At 42.0% G+C, this 19,222-nt stretch overlaps 1 protein-coding gene across 6 annotated transcripts in view; it reads left to right on the top strand.

The window, feature by feature from the left end:
* LRMDA (leucine rich melanocyte differentiation associated) overlaps window positions 1-19,222 on the top strand; it is a 970,675-nt gene that overhangs the window by 241,675 nt on the left and 709,778 nt on the right. The window lies entirely within an intron of this gene.

Here is a 19,222-nt window from a genome sequence, read left to right as displayed (position 1 = left end):
TCAGCTCTGTCATTTGCATGGGTATTTCACATGCCGTCCAAATACAAAATGTATCTTAGAATTTTTTGAAGGGTTAAGGTAATATTAAATGTTTAAGAATAGGCCAAATTGTAAATGAATGAAAAATATCATTTTTTTTACTGTTAACTTTTATTCAGTGACTCTGCTGTATTTTTTTTGTGTAAGGCATAAATACAAAGGACAATTAAAAAAATTGCAGTGAATTTTTTCAAAGTGCTATACTAAAATGTGTCTACAAAAAGAGGTATTTTTAAATGCACTTGTTGCCTTTTATCCAGGTAGCTTAATTACACAATTCAGTTTTCCGTAAAATTGTCGGTTTAAATTGCTGCTAGAAACTGAAAATTCTGTAGCATAATATTTCTGCCTTTGAGTGTGTTCAATGTATTATAAATGATACTGAAACTTTGGAATTACTATAGATTTATCACAGAAAATATTATACACAGGCAATGCATTATTAACTTTTTGTTGATGTGTTATAGTCTTACCTGATGCCTGGGACTTGGCCACTTAGTTATTTGAACAAACCTCATCAAGAGTAACTTATTTTGCATTACTATCCTCAACAGAGAGGAGATGAAACAAAACACTATAGCATTTAGACAGGATGATTGATTTGACTGTGAAAGACACTTTTATGCTGTAATGTCTTTTAAACATTGTCAGCTCTTAGCTTCTCCAAATCTTTTTAATAAGAAAATTACCGTTTGCCATTTATAATTTTATTATTTTTAATCCATATAACTCATAGGTACACTGTCTTCAGAAGCAATATATTTTTCCCTCTCTCTTTGCCTGAGCAAATGACCTAGGTGGAAGCTAAGTAATGTAGCTTTTATTGTATGACTTCCAGGAGAGTGATTGTGTCTTCCTATGTGTGTATTGCACCTTGCACAATGGGGCCTCTATCCTGATTTGAAGTCTTTTGAGCACTCCTTCAATACAAATAATTATCATATTACTTTGCAGGTTTTTTTCCTCAGAAGAATTCAGCACTGACCCAGCCTTGCTCCCACTGAAGTCAATGGAGAAACTCTTACTGACTTTGAAGGGAACAGAGGAAGCCAACAGTGAATCATTTTGAAAATCCCACCTTAAGATATTGTTTTATTCTCCATTTGAAGGTGTTTTGTGGCTTCCCCCTTCCCTCTGCTTTTTTTCAAAGAGTCTTCTCTTTCCCCAAGAGTTGTTGCAAGGAGTGCTGTGACTCAGTCGTCCACTTCTTGGGAGACCATAATGCACAAAGTGGCCATACAGAGCTTAGAGAAAAAGTGGAAAATAACTGAATTTAGAGTACTGTTTTCATTTTCCATTTGAAATCATGTTCACTCTATAAAAACATTTAAAGAATATAAATCTCCAGGGACTGGCCTGACATTTAAAAGCGCTCATCTACTTTTAGTTCACAACATTCACAGTGGGAGCTTACATAGTCCTGAGGTTCAGGAGATACTTGGATGGGAGGTTGCCTAGGATCCACGTTTTCAGCTTGCTGTGCAATGCTGAGCTTTTTGAATGACAAAAAAAAAGAATATATAGCTTATTTAGCTTTCTCTAAAAACAATAATGGGCCTATTCAGATTTTCTCTAATTTTACTTTTATGTTGAGTGGTATTAATATTATAATAAACTAGACTAAAGCTGTACTTTAAGAATTTTCTAGGCTTTAGTGATGGGATAAATATTCCCCAAGAACACAAAAGCAGAACATGGAGATTGCTTTAGTATGAGATAGATGCATCTATCTGCAGCAAAACCATATTACCATCATATCTTGCAGATTTGGCAGGAGCTTTAAGAGTACAATATTTCAAGTTGGTTTTATAGAAACTTGCTGAGCAACTGGACAGGATTAATCATGGATGAGATATATCGCACTTAGTATGGCATTAAATTCTAGCAATAGAATGATGCAAACCAGTTCATAACCTTATAGGAACATTGTGTGCTACAGTAATCACAGGGAAATACTGTAATCCAAATGAATGATGGCTATATTGTGTGTTCTAGTGGAAGGTTGGGATGAGTCCTATCGTTAACTGTTGCTTAATTTTTTGGCCTGAACATCATGGAAGAAAAACATGACACCAAGAATGTGGTTAAAATAGATGGCAACTTTGTTAACATGTCTGGGAACTCTTGGGCAAGAACTCATCCAGTGCATGTCATCCTTTGTATACCATACCATCAGCCCCCTGCTGCTCCATTCCACCTGGTCCCAAGCAATGTTGATGGGTACCCATTGTTTTCCCCTGGTAAGAGTGTTAAGGGGGTTGTCTCTTCTCTGTACCAGACATTAGGACCCCCAGCCTCATTCCCCATCATCTTTAGCAGATGCCCTCTCCTAATGGGCTTCCAATTCCTATATGTCAGGGGAACTGGACCTCCTAATGAACAAATACCTGCCCTGGCCACCTGCCAAAGTGCAACAAAATGGGTGTTGCACCCTAACCTAACTGGGTCCCTGGGCTGTTGTGGAAGATGAAAAAACAACACTGCGGTTAGGTCAATTTGGCAGTGAGGGTGGAAATTCCTTCCCAGTCCCAAAAGGCAACTAGCAAGATGCCCACAGCCAGGCCCCAAAAGTCTAGTCATACTGTAGTCCCAAGGGGGATGAAGTAGCTTTTTCTTCCCAGCACAGAATGGTATTCCCAGGCAGGGGGAAGAGCCTACAGGACCCTCCCCAGGGGTGTGGGGGAATCAATGGTCAGCTACAGAGCTCCCCTTCTCAAGCCCACATGGAGGGTGTGTGTACAGTTGTTAAAGGGGACAGGGTTTTCTTTTCCCTGCTGGCCCAGACAAAGCCTCCCAATCTCTTTTTTTGAGAGGATGGATTTGACTCTTGAGCCTTGGTCCAAGGGGCTCAGCCCCAAGTTAGGTTGGCTGTGGAAACTCATTGGGAACCTTTGAAAATTTAGACCCAGAAAGATTGACATTGACATATCATGTCTTGCACAGCTAATGGTTAAGTGAATGCTGAAAGATGTATCACATCAGCCTCAACGTATGGCGTAGAAGAAAAGTATTTATACAGTGTAATGAGGCCCTTCAGAGTACAGATAGTCAGACAAGGTCCTTGTCTCAAAGGGTTTAAGCCTAGAAATTAAACAGGGTAAGAAGAAATAAGGTAGATGGGTGGAGTTGGACAGAGACTGATTGTAATCAGGTATTCTAGTCTTCATGGTGAAGAGTATGCTAAATAAGTTGTCAAACTTTTTTAGACTGCATAGTATAGTACTATGGTCGGTCTTTGCACAGAAGCACATAGTTGCTTTCACATGGAAGCTGATGATCACCCAAAATAAACTCTGCTGCCAATCTTCTTTTTAACACATTTTCCCACCCACTCTTCAATAACGTGGGGGTCAAGTGTCTATGTAAAGGGCAAAGGATTATGCCCGTTACTTTTCTGCTTGTCAAATGAGGGAGAAGGAAAGGATGAACACTAAATCTTCCTGCCCAAATAAGAATAGTTCTCTGCCAGAGGAGAAGCTCTCAAGATCTCCACCAAGGTGCATAACTGCTGCTCTGTGGCACCCACAGGTCGAGGAGGCTGGGGATAGTGGCTTTAATTGTGGTACACCTCTTCCCTGATATAACGCTGTCCTTGGGAGCCAAAATATCTTACCACATTATCGGAGATATCGCGTTATATCAAACTTGCTTTGATCTGCTGGAGCATGCAGCCCCGCTCCCCTGGAGCTCTGCTTTATCGCGTTATATCTGGATTTGTGTTATATCAGGTCGCGTTATATCTGGGTAGAGGTGTAGATGGAGCAGGCAGTGCAGATTCCTGTCATTCCCAGAATAAAGATAGAGAATGCACTCTCTTTTTAGTGGGATGCTCAGCTGCTGCTCCTAGTAAGACAAAGCAAATTGTGAAGGACTGGAGAACATTCAGAGGATTGATATGGCTGAGGGCTGTATATTTGTCATAGCTGTCATGAGGGTCGTGGATTTTTGTGTGCTAGTGAATGAGTGGTCGAGTGAATGTGTGGATGAAGAGTAGTACAAACTTCATTGAGAGTCTTAAAAGAAAAAAACTTAACTAGAACGTTGTATAGGAGGCTTATAAAGGGCAGGGGATCAGTGGCAATAGCACTAATTAAAAAAACAGATCTACAGCATAAATCTGTTGGTCCCCAGTCACAGAGACTAACATGACAGGATCAACTATATGAAATAAAATATCCCCCTAAAATTAGGACTTCTTTTAAAAAGTGAAAAGCTGAGGCCTGAAAGGGGGAATGTATGAAGGGAATTATTTTAAATGCCCCATGTCAAGAGAGACCTCCAAAAATATAAGAAAAAATAGAAAAGTAATGGGACATGGAACGTTTCACCCTTTAGGCCACTGGTTGAAAATGTAGACCAGGTTTGTAGAAAGATGCCATAACATTTTGTGGTTCATGATGTCCTCTGTGAATTTTTTATTTTGTATTTGTTAAATATTTACTATTACAACTCTGCATGGTGTTTGAGATTAAAGAGGGATGCAGGCCTTGCCCTGAAGAACATACAGTCTATAACAGACAAACATTAGGAAAATAAGAGAAGAGGAGAGAGCTTAAAAATAAACAAATGACAAATGAAGAATGAGGTAGCACGTAGTGGTTGTGATGTTACTATCACTATTTAGACTATGGTAGAACGTAGAAGCCACAAACAAGATCAAGACTTGTTGTAGTGAGCACTGTACAGATATAGTAAGACAGTACTGTTTCAAGGAGCTTATAATCCAAGTCAAAAGTTAGGAGGAAGTAGCTTTATTCCTATTGTCCAGATGAGGAATTGACAGGCTAAATGACTTCCCCAAGGTCAGAGATGGGATTATAGAGTATTATAATTCACAGTTTTAAAATTGGTGATAGGGCCCACTCATTTACATTGCAATAATGAAAATATTTTATTTAAAAGAAAACTTTTTTTTTAAATCAGCAATAGACTAGTTCTTAGACTTTCTATTAGATCTTTTTTCCATCTGTTAGTGAAGCCCATCACTTAAATTAAATGTTTGTAGTCTTCTGGAGTTGAAAATAACACACACTGAGTTAGCCAGACCTAAGACCAGTTCAGTCCTGTCCTTCTGGGATCATTATTGTACACAAAAGGATGCAAATAAATATAAAGACATTCTTAAGCAGTTTTGTTAGAGACTAAAATGGTATCTACATGAAAGCACTTCCAAAGTCTATATATTTTTCTTGCAAGTAAATGAATCTTGAACAAAAAGATAACTATGAACTCTCTAGACTGCCCACACAAATCTCTGGTGGAGACTTTCACCAAGATGCATTTTTGTGTCTGCACACTTACATGGTGTAAAAGCAGTTAGAACAAAGAATTGGAGTTCAAACCACTTGCTCTTTCTTGCACTTTGCCAAAGCCACCTTCAGCATTCAGGACAGATGTACAATTGGATGAAGGCACAAAGTCATTTTGGCACTGACGCTATGTTTGAATTGGACAGTCCTGGTACATAAACACTTCTAATACACACATCTAAATAAAAATGAAGGATTCAGCACTAGTAAAATGAGAAAAGTTGGGCAGATGTCAAACTGGACTGTGATGGATGAATTTTCCAGTCCAAGTCGAGAGGAGGGAAGGCGGTCTGACAAGATCTGACCTCTCTGTTGGGAAAGTTGTATACTGCTTGCATTCTCTAGACTAAAAACATTTTTTCCCCCAAAGATGCTGAGCCCACACTGCTGCCATTGATTTTAGCTAAAGTTCTGGGTGCTTAGAGCACTTTTAAAAATTAGGTCCTGAGTTATTTGCAGTGATTCTTGACAGTTTTGTAGATACCTCATGTTCTTATGGTTTCCCCTTTTCCTTTCTTCCACTTTTTCCTCTTTGTTACAGATCTCATGCCATACTGTCTCAGGCTGTATCTATGGACACACAACCCTGTAGCGTAGACACAGCCTACACTGATGGAAGTTCTTTTTATTTATTTATTTATTTATTTATTTATTTATTGGGGGTGGGAGCGGTCAGTATAGGAACACCACCTCTCCAGTTTAAGTTAGCTATTTTGAAAGAATGCTTCTTTGGACAACACAGCAGTGTCTATGCTGGGCTGAGTGTTAAGTCATCATGTTATGTTGGTATGGGGTGTTAGATTGACCTAATTTTCAAGCATAGACTAGGCCTTAGTCTTGAAATTGTAAACTTTTGGCAGCAGGGATTGTGTCTTTGTTTATACACTTTGTGTCACAATTACAGGGCTAGCTGTATATTTTTCCCCTTTCTGATGTCTTTGAGGCTTGGTCTTCACTTCTAGTTATACCAATATAACTTTTGTTGGTCAGGTGTGTGTGTGTCTGTGTGTGTGTGGGGAAACGCTGCCCCTCCCTCCCCCCGCCCCAGGCTGTGGTAGATAACTTGCCCTCCTTAAAAATGACATCTGTTTCCTTACCTGTAACAAATGCTTCTTCTAAAACCTCTTATGGATGTGACTATAGCTTTCTTGTGAAATAATTTTGGGTAGGTGTAATTAGGATAAATGAAACATAGATATGTTGTTGCCTCCTTTCTTGCCTGTAGTTGTAGGTAAAAATGATCTAGATAAGACTGTTTTGTTATGATCATAAAATCATCGTGTAAATCTGTAGAATATACAGTCAGATAACGAATACATCTTCAAGAGTTGTAGTCAATAGGAAAACATTCAATCTTATACTGCAGGCCTGTAAAGAATCAAAACTCAAGAAAAAATTGAGTTCACAGAAAACAAAAATAAGCAACCAAAAAAATAAAAAACAAAAAAAAAACCCAACCCCATGGGGTGATATGGTAGAACAGTTCACTTGTTGAAATTGGCCTCACTAAAATGATTGTATAAGGCCTTGTCTACACTACAAGACTATTTCGAATCAACTTAGTTCGAATTTGTGAATTTGACCTTATGAAGTCGAATTTGTGTATCCATACTAAATACACTAATTCGAATTTCTGAGTCCACATTCACGGGGCCAGCGTCGACTTTGGAAGCGGTGCACTGTGGGAAGCTATCCCACAGTTCCCGCAGTCCCCGCTGCCCATTGGAATGCTGGGTAGAGCCCCCAATGCCTGCTGGGGGGAGAAATGTGTCGAGGGTGGTTTTGGGTAAGTGTCGTCATTGAACCGTCAATCATAACCTCCCTCCCTCCCTCCTTGAAAGCGCCTGCGGGCAATCTGTTCGTGCACTTTTCTGGTCAGTGACAGCGCGGACGCCACAGCACTGCAAGCATGGAGCCCGCTGCGATCATCGCCGTTTTCTCCTCTTCGCACTTTATCGTCCACCTCTTCCACAGTCAGCTGCTGAGAAATTGGGCCACTTTTCAATGGTGCTGCAAGCACTGGGAGACCATAGGGGACGTTTTACAAACATCAATGTCGGGTGGCCGGGCAAGGTTCATGATGCGTGTGTTTTCAGGAACTGTGGGCTGCTCAGACGCCTGCAGGAAGGTAGTTTCTTCCCGGACCACGAAATAACTTGTGGATGTGCAGATGCCTATAGTCATCCTCGGGGACCTAGCCTGCCCGCTAATGCACTTGCTCATGAAGCCCTATACAGGCGCCTGGGACAGCGACAAGGAACTCTTCAAATACCAGCGAGCAGCGAGCAGCGTGACCTGTGACTGTTCAGTTTCTTTACAGAGAAGCTGAACCTGCCCCTGTTTCTTTACCCAGTTACTGTTGACTCTCCTCTTCGGTTACATACCCCATTCACCCCGTTACCCCCACTTCCAGCACACGTGTAAAAATAAAATACATGTCCCATTATTACTTAACAAAGGTTTCTTTATTCATGACTTTTCGTGAAAGGGTTGAAACTGGGACGCAGGCTGTGCTGGGTAGGGTGTGCGGTGATGTAAAGACCGCCTCTAAACTCAAGGAATGACAGGCTCCTGCTCCTAGAGCGGTCCGCAGTGCCGGAATGCTTCTTTCAACGGAGCCTGCCATTCCTCTTTATGGAATTCTGTGTGCGGGCGGATATGTGACCTTGTGGTGGAGGAGGACGGATACAGATTCCTCAGCTGCGTGACTCGGTGGTCCAGGACAAGGACCGCTGTATAAGATCTGTAACCGCCCTCCCCCGCTGCAAAGTCACATCTCCCCCGCCCACACAGATCCTGGAAACCACCTCCAAAAACAGACCAGGGTGCCTACTGACTGCACCGTGTGTGTGACCCGCTGCTGATCCTGCCCCCGTGTCTGTACCCTGGGAAAGGTGACTGTCCTATGCAATTAACCACCCCCTTCCCCACGCCCCCCATTCAAACACAGTCTTCTTTGAAAAAACATAACGGAAACAGTAATTAACAGCAAAGCATTTTTATTAATTAAGTAGACATGTAGGGGATGGGACTGGGATTGGGACTACTGTGAGTGTGGAAGTGAAGGACTTCGGCAAAGGTAGGGTATGAGAGCTTTTGGGTACTTGAGCACTGTGCTGTGGTGCAGTGACAGTATTCACGTCCCCGGCCGCCCCTCCTCCTGATTACTTTCGTTGAGGGGGGTATGGGACTTTGTGGCAGGGGAGTGCGGTTGCAGATACACTGCAGGGTGTCTCTGTCCTCCTGCGGTCCTGCAGAACATCCACAAGGCGCCTGAGCGTGTCCGTTTGCTCCCTCACTAGTCCGAGCAGCGTTTCAGTCGCCTGCTTGTCTTCCTCACATCACCTCTCCTCCCGTTCGCTGTGTGAGCGCTGGCACAGAGAGACGGTCTCCCTCCACTGGCTCTGCTGGTCCGCCTCTGCTAGGTAGCAGCCCATACGTTCCTCGAACATCTTGTCCCTTGTCTTTTTCTTTCGCCGCCTAATCTTTGCCAGCCTCTGCGAGGGGGATGCTGTGGCAGGTCTGGAGACAGTGGAAGCTGTGAGATGGGAAACAGGGAGTGAATTCCTTGCAAAGATACATTTTGGCGAACAATTAACTGAGTCTAGGCTGTCTCTGTGAATTCTGGGTTGAGACCCCTGTGCCTGCTGGGGCACAAATCATTTTCGCGGTGGATTCTGGGTAAATGTCGCCAGTCATTCCTTCCTCCGGGAAAGCAACGGCAGACAATCATTTCAAGCCCGTTTTCCCAGAATTGCCCTGGCATACGCCATAGTGTGGCAACCATGGACACTGTTTTGCCTTTTGTGTATGTCCCCGTATGTGTACTAGATGCCGCTGACAGAGGCGGGCCAGCAGCGCTACACAGCAGCATGAGTTTGCTTTTGCATGACAGCAGAGATGGTTACCAGCCATATTGTACCATCAACCATACCATAAATTGGTAATAAGATGGTAATAAGATGGGCATGGTTACCTGTCCTTTTGCACTGCACCATTTGCTGCTGTCATAAGTGCCCCTGGCCGAGCAGCCAGGGGCGCAAAAGCAAAAACTGGGAATGACTCCCTGAGTCAATCCCTCCTTTTTGGTATCTAAAAATAGAATCAGTCCTGCCTAGATTATGGGCAAGTGTACTAGAGAACCACTGTATCATAGAACCAGAGAGCACAGCTGCTCTGTGTCCGATCCTGCATAAATTATGAGCTGTATGCTATTCACAGGGGGTGCTCCTGCAACAACACCACCTGTTCATTCCGTTCTTACCCGGCCTTCCTGGGCTACCATACCATTGTCCCCCCACTTCTGTGATGAAGTAATAAATAATGCAGGAATAAGACACAGTGACTTGTTTGTGAGAAATGACTGGAAGGAAGCCTCCAGCTGCAATGATAGTCCAGGCAGGACATTAAGGAGTGTGGATGAAGGAGCCCATCATCCCTCTGCTAGTCCAGGAGCAATTGAATCTTTTATTTACAATGAAGGGTGGGGGCTGATGGAGCTCAGCCCCCTGTTGCAATGATGAGGACGGTTACCAGCCATATTGTACCATCAGCCATCAAAAATTAGGGACAGGCGCCCTTGATCGACCTTACTGATACTAGTCGGCATGGTTACCAGCCCTTTTGCACTGCCCCATGTGCCAAGAGGCTGATGATGAGGACGGATTTCCATCATTTTGTACCATCAGCCATCCATAGCTTGGGGGGAGCAAGGATGTTGGTGTTGAGTGCTGCACCATCGCGTCTATCTGCAGCATTCAGTAAAGATAGGGTGACATGTAAAAGACTCAACAGAGGATTGTTTTCACTTCTGGTGGTGGGTGTGGTGTGTGCGCAAATTGCCGAACTATGCCCTGACCCACCGCAGACACTGTGTTTGACCCTAGAAGCATTTGGAGCTCATCCAAGAATGCAAATACTTTTCGGAGACAGCAGGAACTGTGGGATACTTTGCGTCCTCATTCCCCCCTCCCTCCATGAGCGTCCATTATATTCTTTGGCTTTCCGTTACGCTCGTCACGCAGCTGCGTGCTGAGTCTGTGCTATGCCGTGTGTCCGTAGATTTTTTAAAAATACTTTGGACCAGGCGTAACATTACAGTAATTACCCTAATTAGATGCAGGAGTCTCGGCGAGATCACCCTGAGGAGGGTCACTGAAGGAGATATAGGCGCATGCTGCGTGAAAGCTTCGCACGAACCAGGGCCCGATGCAGCCGTGCTCGGGGAGGCAGTGCTCCCTGAGTACCTCATGAAAGCCTGGCGCGGAAAACTGTGCTACCACGGAGCACCCAATAAGGCAGCTCTCCCCAGGAACCTCCTGCGGAGGCTTTTCGATTACCTCCAGGAGAGCTTCGTGGAGATCTCCCAGGAGGATTTCTGTTCTATCCCCATATATATAGAGACCTCCTTTTCACATACTTCAGATTCCTGTTATATTAAGAATAAAAGTTTACATGTTTAAAGCACTTACCGACTGCTCCTTCCCCTGATTCAGGGTCCGGGTTAACGGCCGGGAGGGTTGGTAGGGATCTCCGTGACGGTGATGAAGACATCCTGGCTGTCGTGGAAACCAGCGTTGTAAGCGCTGTCGCCTGCCTCGTCCTCCACAAACCCTTCCTCATCTTCCCCGTCCGTGAACATCGCCGAGGAACTGTCCGTCGACACTGTCCCATCGTCAGAGTCCACGGTCACTGGTGGGGCAGTGGTTGCAGGCTCCGTAGCGTCCGTTTGCCGCTTTGATTTTTTGGTAGCCTTGTCTGGGGTCCTTGATTTTCACGCGGCGCTGCGTTGCATCCCGGCTGTATCCTCTGTCTCTCATGGCTTTGGAGACCTTCTCGTAGGTCTTCGCATTCCCTGTTTTGGAGCGCAGCTCCGAAAGCACAGACTCCTCGCCCCACACACCGATCAGATCCAAGAGTTCCCAGTCAGTCTATGCTGGGTCCCTCTTTCTATTCAGAGATTACATGAACTCCTCTGCTGGAGAGCTCTGCAGCGTTGCAGGTGCTGCGGAGCTCACCCCGATGTCCAGCCAGGACGTCAGATTCAAAGTGCCCAGACAGGAAAATGAATTCAAATTTTCCCGGCTCATTTCCTGTGTGGCTGGTCAGAGAATCAAAGCTCGGACTGCTGTCCAGGGCGTCAACAGAGTGGTGCACTGTGGGATAGCTCCCGGAGCTACTAAGTTCGATTAGCATCCACACCTAGCCTAATTCGAGCTAGCCATGTCGAATTTAGCGTTACTCCACCTGCTGGGGTGGAGTACCAAATTCGAACTAAAGAGCCCTCTAGTTCGAATTAAATGGCTTCCTGGTGTGGACGGTTGAGCGGTTAGTTCGAATTAACGCTGCTAAATTCGAATTAAAGTCTTAGTGTAGACCAGGCCTAAGTGCTTGCTGATTATTATAATCTTGAGCAAGTGGGTGGTTTGATTTTTTTGATATCCCAAATGGCTTTATTTTCTTTTCACCTGTAACCTGAAGTTTGGCATGAAATAAGGCAATATACATTTCATCTATCACAAAATCTTGTTTAACTACTTTAGCTCCTTCTGTTTTGCTTGAGTTGTTGGACCTCCATTTGGGGAGAATTTTGTTGCTAATATTGGAAGGTACCAATACCTTGAGTACCTTCGAGTTCTCCCTCTCTATCTGAGATCCAGAAGGCTTTTCTGTAGCCTCCCTACAGACATTGTGAAGCCTTCTACACATTAAACTTGAGAACGAATGAGAGAGCAGCTTCAACAAATAGCATGGGATGTAAGACTAGCATTATGGGAGCAAATATGTTTTTTCCAATTCCCTCCTAAATTTTAAGAGAGAGTTTTGCCCCAGTTAGAATTGTGGTGCAAGTAGCAATAGTGGTGAGGTTATTCTTAGTCCTGAACCAGGCAGGAGAACGTTTTCATATTTCATTTCCTTGAATCCATCATACATATTCTTGTTGACAATGGTTCCAAACTTTCACTACACAGCTAGGACTCTGCAGCTGTCATGTTAATTTGTAAATGCTCCTCTTTGTGGGTTCAAAAAATTGTCCTGGAGTTTGTACAGGTAAGGCACACGAAAGCAGTAGGACTTCTCCATTTTGCTTTTTTCAACATCCTTTTGAAACGGAACTTTCAGTACAATGGGAATAGACTGGGTTACAAGAAATAGACTTGGATGGGATTGTTTAGATACAGCTAGCTGAATTTGGTATTCATTTTGCACCATGCTCTCAAATTGTGTCTGCCACTTAGCTTTGTTACTTCCACCTTTTCCTGGTTCCTATGCCCGTGTGACTCTTCCTAACCAGGGCCGGCTCCAAGTTTTTTGCTGCCTCCAAGCAAAAAAATGTTCCCATGCTCCCCACCTCCGCCCCTTCCCCGCCCCATTCCAACCCCTTCCCCAAATCCCCAGCCCCAACTCCTCCCCCAGGCGCACGGCATTTCCCCTCCTACCACACCCTCCCTACCAGGTGGAGGTGAGCTGGGGGGGGCAGTTCCTCTGCCTCCTCCCCCCCTCCCGGGTTACTTCCTGCAGTCCTCCCTGCGCCCGCCACCGCTGCAGTTCACCTCCGCTCAGGGCCGGTTCCCGGCTTTTTGCGCCCCAAGCGCCAAAAAAAAAAAAGAGCTGGAGTGCTGCCCCTTGGAATGTGCTGCCCCAAGCACATGCTGGGAGTGCTGGTGCCTAGAACTGGCCCTGTTCCTAATTTAGTAGGGCTCTTCATCTTAATCCCTGTATAACATACTGAATGTTTACTTTGTGTTTTCCAATGTTCAGTTTCTGCCTCTTCACATTGTATATGGTACCCCACTAATATATGACTTTTGTACTTAACTATGTAAATACATAAAAGCATCTGCCATTGGTAGATAACTTGCCCTCCTTAAAAATGACATCTGTTTCCTTACCTGTAACAAATGCTGCTTCTAAAACCTCTCATGGGCATGACTATAGCTTTCTTGTGAAATAATTTGAAAATACTTTTATTTTAAAATAGAGATGTGTTGTAACCCTATAATGCATGATTGCAAGGGTGATTGTATAATCATAACCTATTTGTTTCCTTAAGTTGCAGCAATCACGAGAGATCCTTTTCTTTAGAGTTCTGAATTATCTCTGTCATTCTATCTAGCTATTTCCATATGAATACTTAAACTCATTAGACATATACGCAAACCTGGGTATACTGCATTATTGTGCTGCTAAATAAGCGCTGCTGCTGCTTCTCACAGAAATGCTATAGGCTGGTTTTTGCAGATCACTACCATTGTTTGCTGAGTGCCCATATGGGAGCACTTTCTGTGATCTAGTGCTTTTGCTGGTATAATACTGATTTTGAAAAACAGCCCGCTTGGAGGGATACATTAATTAGATGCAAACAACAAGTTATATCATGCTTTGGGCGGGGTGGCGGGAGGAAAAGCACAGCAAATACATTCTCTTATTTGTGCAATGTTTTATGGTTGTCAGCTGTCTGTTGCCAAAGAACCACAATGGCACTAAATGCTTGTGACACCTTGCCCAATCAAGGTATAGTAAAACTCTGTTATAGAACACGCTTTGTGACAACCTGTGCTAGTTTACATTAGCTTAACCAATCACTTTTTTCTGTGCTTGGTGAAATTTGTTAAATTAATTCAGTTGCAATTAGCAGATTTATGGGAAAGTACCCTGTTATCCTTTAATTGGAGAGCATAAAACTACAAACTGAATCTGCTGGTTCTATTTGTGTAATAGGCAATCTATCTACGACAAGGTTTGATCGATGGAGTCGTATGATGCCCTTGCCTTGTTTTATATTGGCTGTCAGCTCTTAACTGGGACTGAAGTATCTGGGTAACAAAAATTGATATAATGACTTAATGTGCCTTATTCTCTTTGAGCTACATCAGTTTAGAGCACTTCTGAGAGAAAAATGTCTGGAAAATATCAGGGAGTCATTTATCAACCTGTTTTCATTAGCATACTGCCTAGCACTGGCAAGGATTTGAATAAAAAAAAAGAGATAGTACAATTTATTTCACGTCTCATATTTCTTGGATGAAAGGAGATTTCTAATAAAAGGAAAATATGGAAGGATGCTTTTCTTGCTGATTTTCTAAATAAAAAACATGCAAAAAAGATCTTTTTAGTGTTAATGATGATGCAGCAAGCACATATGTATAAGGATAATTAGAATATCCTTTATTTGCTATTGGATCCTTTTAATAGGTTAGAGGGGCACTTATTTTATTTTAAAAAACATATTTTTAAAAAGTGTATGTGAAAATGTTTGGGTTTTTATACTTACCAAGGGTTTTAAAAAAAATCTGATCGCTTCAAAGATAAAGCTGTTCAGCTATTCAGAGCTTGCTGAAAGTGAAGTGAAATACAAACATTTTCATCAGTTTTCTATAGTGGGCAAAATGTGTGCGTCTCGAGTCATTTGTCCTTCCTACTGTAAGATGCTAACCACAAGAGGTAATAGTAACTGAAAAGCAGTTGTATGTAAGTAAGTCCTTTTTTGCATGAAATTTTTATGCATCAGTCAGACTGCATACAGTGTGCCTAATGTATAAAATAAATTGGTGCATAAATCAGATTAAGATCAGCATGTAGGCAAGCCTGACTTTGCACACAGGAATCAAATCCAGACATGGGAAAATTCCCATTTTTAACCTCTGACATGAGGACGTCTCAGGTGGCAGTTGCATCCTTAATTTACAAATAAAAATAGCTGGAATGTTATGCAATACAACAAGGATACAGAGAACAGCATGGCATGTGAACATGTATTTAAGCTTATATTGTAACCCTGTCGATAGCGCCTAATTACGTCAAGGAATTGGAATGCTATGCCAATCGATAAAAAGTGATTTATGATTGGTATAAGCAATTGCCCATAGCTTCACATTGATCAGCATGTAGATTCCCTGACATAAGAAGTTATTACCTGTGACAGACACTGTCTAAGTGCTAATTCAATTGCAGATCCTTCCGTTATCAAACTATCACAGCATCCAAAATATAGAACATAAACTTTGCACATGAAACTAAAACTCTGATCATAGCTAACAGTGTCAGAACACAGACTATCTCACTGTAAGCATTGTTTAGCAATGCAACGTGTGCATGCAGTAGAATTGACAATGTGGCCCACAGTCGCCATAACAATTAAGATGGGTGCCAGGTCCACAATATTTTTCTGCTTTCAGTAGAAAATCTGTTGCATGTAATTTATTTATTGCTTCTTACCCACTTAACCTACCTACAATATTGCAGTAGTGATGCTATCTTTAAAGGGGGTACTTGTAAAATACCCATACATGTACTTTTTCAAGTATTTTTAATGGCGCTTACTACTGGACATAAAAGCTGTAGTAGTTTTAAGGACTAGGCTTTCATCTTTCTTGATCCTTCCTTGATACAAAATCAAACTGGATTGGTGTCTGTTTAATCCCTGGTGGGAGAATTTCTTTGGTGTACTGTGTGCAAAAACCCAATGATGGTAGCAGTGACTTCAGTGGCAGTACATATGACCCAAAGAGCGGATGTCTCTGCTGAATGTATGATACCTGAATCACTCTACTGTTACCTTGTGCTCCCCTCAGTTTTGTCTCATTCACCTGTTGAGCCTGTGAAGCTTCAGGGCAAGGGCTGCTCTCTTACTGCATCTAGCACAATGAGGCCCCGATGCTTGACTTTATTGCTGTGTAAGTGCTGATGATAACGAGTTGCAGCTCAGAATGGAGGTGCATGACAGAGCTATGCTATGAGGAAGCATGCACAATGCATGTCTGCTTTAGTCAATGCTTGTTTCCTCGCCTTTTGTATCCTTCTGCCCTCTCTACTATCCTTCTATCCATCTATGTTTCACTGAGTGTTCTGTAAATTATCATTAAACCTATTATGGTGCTAGATAACAGGCTGTATCTCAGTTGGGCACAACGTGACTAAACCTGTGCTGGAACAATTTTTCTTGAAAAACTACATGCCATCCACAATAAGGAGCTCTCCAATCACTGTCCATCTACCAGTTTCTGAGTTCCAGATGCCTGTGACCCATGTTTATTGCTGACTGTGCAAACAATGCCTAGCCTAACACAGCTGTGTAAGAGAGAATAAGATTTGCACCTGTAATAGAAATACATCATAGAACAAGATAGCTAATAAACAGGTCACGTGTTGTTTGTTGTAAACAGTAGGGTCTTAATTCTTTAGCCAAACACTTGTAGGACGTAGAATAATTCCTAGGGAAGATAAAAAGACCCCAAATCCAACTACAGATGGAGCAAAATGGAGCCCTATTTAACTCTTGTTGTAATGCACTCATTCCTCTCAGGTGCCATTATGTATTGTTTGCTCCGTTGTCTGGATGCACATTTAACAGTACTGCAACATTCTCCTTGCTGGAGTTGTAAAATGCTAGCCTGTGCATTTCCTTTACAGAGGGGATTTATTTACTGCATGTATTAAGCCTAATGCAGTCAAGGAAAACCCCTATTTCTCCCTCTATTTGGCCTTGTCTAGCTCCACAGAGGGTACTTTAAAAACCCAAACCCCCCCCACACACATTTTTGGGAGAATCAAATTTTTAAATGTCAGTGTTTTCTCAAAACCTAATAGTCCCAATTTTTAGATTTGAGGATTTTTCAAATGAGCTTTCTGGGGCTATTTGTTGATTTACAGTGTGGCATAATAACTAATACTTGGTGATTATTTTCTTATTTTCAAAGATTTTACAAACTTAAATAAATCTCTCCCATTTCGAAAACTCAAAACATTTATATTTTAACCAAGATTTTAGTCACTTCCAACACATCAGTGGCAAATTAAATGTATATTTTGAATTAAGAACTAAAGATGTCTCCTAACCACTGCTGAATTTCCATATAATGCTGCCTGATTGTCTCCAGTGTAATTTACTGTTTTTTATTGTTTAAGTGAATAAGCAAAATATACATATATAGTGTTAAGGAATTCTAACTTTTAAAAAAATTAACGTGTTTTTCTTTCTTTTTTGGACATTTTTCAGATAGGATAAGGTAATTATACAAAGAGTTTGATCATAGTAATGGCATTAAATAATTGACATACTTGTCCCCAAATGGCAGGAGAAATTGGTCTCTTCTTGCTGTATTTCTTGGAGACTGTTGCAATTAGAAGGTCTGTGTAAAATACTGTCCACAATATTTGGAAACTACAATGTTGAGGTTTCTGTGTTTAGTTGAGAATTTGTGAAAATGGGTTGATTTCATGGGAAGTCTAAAGTGTTGTGGATTTTGCTTGAAAGTGCAACTGTTGTCACTCATGATGATTCTGTTTTCAAGTAGAAGATCTGAAGTGTGATTTAAGTTAAACTTTTTTTACCAAAAAAAAAAGTCTAAATTTGAATATATGAAAGTTTATGAAATCACTTCTTGCATAAAAAGCAAACTTTCTGGGCTTGAAAATTATATTGAATAAAATTTTAGTTTTTGCATAGAATAATGAATGTCATTTTCACGCACCATTGATAATTAGCTAAGCAAGGGAGCCTAGCTAGCCTGCTCCCTTAATATAAAGTAAATGTACCCCTTCCACGCTTTCCAACTCAGTGCCTCATAATGCTGTATTTTATTTACCCTCCACCTGGAGGGCCGGGAATAGATTTGTTTTCCTCCAAATTTTCTTTTGTGTGTGAAAGAGGTGCATTTATGAACTAGATAAATTGTCCCTAGTATAATTCTAAATTAAACTGTTGTGGTATTGTGGAAATGGTTTTTGAGGGTGCTCAGTTCGCAATTTTAGTTTCTCTTGAGTGGAAAAAGTCCTCATGATAGACATGGTGCTGTGGGTTATGCAATGAACTAAAATGTGAGGAAAACTGAATGAATATTAGGAAGTGTGGGGTGATGGGAGGGGACATTTAAGAGAACTACCTACAGAAGAATTGAACTTTAGTTTTATTAAAACACTTAATTGATATTCTCAAAGTTTTTACTAACATAGATTAAGCTTCACAATACCCCTACGGGTAAGTGTTATTGCACCCGTTTTGCTAAAGAGTAAGTTCAAGTACAGAGAAGTGAGGACATTTGTCCAGAGCCAGGAGCAGAACACACAGGTGTGGTTTCTAGTGTCTTGCTAGATCACAGGTCAGTAATGTATTGTGCATTCTTGTGACTTTTTTTTTTAAATTGTAGTGGGCACTTCTATTCCCATTATTGTAATACAGATGGTGCTAAATTACTCATCAGAATGGGTAAACCCCATACTTATTTTTAAAAAATATCAAATTCCAAGTTTTTCATTGATACTTGTTTCAGCCAGACTTCTTCACTGCATGTGTATAATGGATAGGAATCAGAAATATATTGTATTGGAAATTTTTCTGTTTACAAAATTGTTGGATCTTATGTCTATTTAAACTTTCTAATGTCCTGCGTCTAGAAGGATGGAATAGCTCCAGCTACAGCCTCTGTGCTTGGAGTTATCGGGACTTGGTGAGTAGTGTGTTTGGTCCGTCTATGGGTGGTTGGTTGGTTGTTCTCCGTGTATGGGTTGCGTAAGTGGGCCATGGGTCCCTGACTAAACTCTTAAAGCTTTGATCAGTGCCTTGCTGAAGCCATGAAGCTCTAGCTCCTGGATCATTGGTCAGCCCAGCTGCTCAGAGGTAAGCTAAGCAAGGAAGACTTAGTATAAAAAATCACTTGTGAAGTGAACTTGAGGGCCATGAACAGAGGAGTTTCAGAGGGAGTTTGGAGCGGGGAGCATGAGAGGCTTTCCTTCCAGGTTCAGCACTACATGCGATACCAAGTTGGCCAGTGATGGAACAGTGATAGTGATCTGCAATGGATGTGCCATTTTCTTCTACCTGCCTGAAGACGAAGGGATTTCATGTACATGAAGTGCAAGTTGGTTGCTCTGCT

Source organism: Mauremys reevesii, linkage group 7 (genome assembly GCF_016161935.1).
Source record: "Mauremys reevesii isolate NIE-2019 linkage group 7, ASM1616193v1, whole genome shotgun sequence".
Taxonomy (NCBI): Eukaryota; Metazoa; Chordata; order Testudines; family Geoemydidae; genus Mauremys; species Mauremys reevesii.
This window is presented reverse-complemented; position numbering and strand designations above follow the sequence as displayed.